Here is a 2,233-nt window from a genome sequence, read left to right as displayed (position 1 = left end):
CTCAGTTGGTATCGAATTATTTCAGAAAAAAAAAAGTTAGAATCGTCAGACAAGGAGCAGCTCTGGGCAACAGGGAATAAGACCTCTGGTTCTGTTCAAATTGCTCGTTTAAAAAAAAAACACATCCTAATGATTATGAACTTAATGTTATGTTGATTAGTTCAATATTGCCAAACTTTCTGTATGTTGATTTACAGGAGGTGTGTCTTCTGTCTTCCTGCAGGTAAATACTTGAAGGACCAGGATGTTATTATATTTCCTTGGTACAAAGCCAAGTGTGACCAGCTGCTTCTAACAAACAGCAGGTATGTAGCCCTTTGACATTGACATTGGTTTTGAAGATGGATAGACTGAATGGTCATCCGAAATAGACACTCAGGAACAGCATTAAATCTTCATTGAATAGGGCATTTTCAAAGTTACAATCAAGACAAACAAACAGATCATGCTGTAACATAGTTTCAACAGCCATACCTCAGCGAGATGTTAAGTACAGAAATGGGAAGAAACTGCACACTGAGAGGACAAAAGTGGATGAAACATGTTTATATGAAGTTTATCAGTAACTGAGAAGGACAGAATTAATCATTTGATGAATAATTCTCCCCCTCTCACTCTCAGTCACTGCCCGAAGATGCATGTTACAACGTGGAACAAACAAATTGTTCTGTATACACTGCAAATCATAGAAAATGATACATTCAAAATGATCTCCACTAACAACCTCAAGTTATTGAGGTCTACAGCACAGAAAAAGGCCCTTCAGCCCACTGGATCTGTACCAATCAAAAAAACAGCTAACAACATTAATCCCAGCCAACATTCTATTTCCGTGAATGTATCGAGGCTGCAGAGGAACTGTTATCCTCATCCTTGTCATGAAATTATTCTCCATTTAAAATCCAAAAGATGCTGTATATCAGGAACAAAAACAAAGTGCTGGAAAAGATCAGCAGGTCTGGCAGCACCCTTCCTCAGAACCGGACCCGAAACATTAATTCTGTTTTCTCCTTCACAGATGCTGCCAGATCTGCCGAGCTTTTCCAGCACTTTGTTTTTGTTCGTTATTCTCCATTTCTTCACATTACAGGAGTTAACATTTCTTTCTTTGTTTTTTCTTCAGTCCAGCAAGAAACATTGTGTATCTCTTTCAAAATTTTTTTCAAATTTTTACAAAGGGCTTGATGTTCCTCTCGACCTTCCCTAGAGCACAATCATGTTAGTTTCCAAGTTCTCCTCTGTTGGATGCCAGTGAACAAAATTTGGAATACACATTCAGACCAGAGGCTGACCAATCTAAAATATAGATATGATCAGAGACTGACAAAGGGAGGAGTGCGTCAATCTTCACTTACAGGTCCTGACACCGATGGCATTAGATAAAGACTCATTCGTGTCGAGCAGCAGAGATTAGAAAATTCGAACAAACTCTGGCAACTTCCAAAAGTGACATGCTCATTTTAAAATGATACTCCTGCACTGTGAAATACAATGACAAATAATGAGGAGCAGATTGACATTTCATGCCAGAGACTGAATAAACTCCATGTTCACTATCAGCCCGGTACTGATGAAAACTCACTTGACCCATGCTCACGCTCTGGTCGAGAGACTGACTCTTGCAGAAGCACATCCATGCTTTCTCTATGTATAAAAAACTGATTTACAGTACATTAATCACATCTCATGAAGAGTATCAGATCATGGCATGCAGAGCTAGAAACACAAGGAGACATACAGAAACAGTCAGTGTGACACGGATCAGTACCAGTCTTTAAAGTTATACGGACCAGAAGCATGCAAGAAAACTCGCTCAAAATCAGTCATTGAATGATGAAAGGAAAATAATGAAAATTAGCTTTACACAGATTTCCAGATATGGACAAATGTAAATTGACTCTCAAACTCACCGAACACACAGAGAAGAGGTTAGTGTTAGATGTCTCTTTGTTACAGTGCTGAGCAGTGACTGACAAAGCCTACTGTGCACTCAAATTTAAAAAAAAAACTGAGATTGAATGCAATGAAACTGAGCCTCATGGTAAGGACAAATGTCAATGCAAAATTACTCCCTCAATCACACAGGGTTAGTGAATATCTACAGAGTTTATGCTACGTTCAGACACAAAACCATAAATGAACATGGAAGGAGAATGAAATCCATATACTGTACCTGAGACTATTGCAGACATCACAAACCTGGCACTACAGCTATTCAAAGGCAGATAACTGC

At 38.8% G+C, this 2,233-nt stretch overlaps 1 long non-coding RNA gene across 1 annotated transcript; it reads left to right on the top strand.

Annotated features, from left to right (window-relative positions):
* Positions 1-221: 221 nt before the first annotated feature.
* Positions 222-1,431, top strand: LOC125482065. Its single transcript, XR_007261538.1, has 2 exons — positions 222-305; positions 1,124-1,431. It is a non-coding gene; the product is annotated as an uncharacterized LOC125482065 (long non-coding RNA).
* The last annotated feature ends 802 nt before the right edge of the window (positions 1,432-2,233 follow it).

Source organism: Rhincodon typus, unplaced genomic scaffold, assembly GCF_021869965.1.
Source record: "Rhincodon typus isolate 14 unplaced genomic scaffold, sRhiTyp1.1 hic_rhity00005451, whole genome shotgun sequence".
Lineage (NCBI taxonomy): Eukaryota > Metazoa > Chordata > Chondrichthyes > Orectolobiformes > Rhincodontidae > Rhincodon > Rhincodon typus.
The sequence above is the reverse complement of the archived record's forward strand: the minus strand, read 5'-3'. Positions and strand labels throughout refer to the sequence as shown.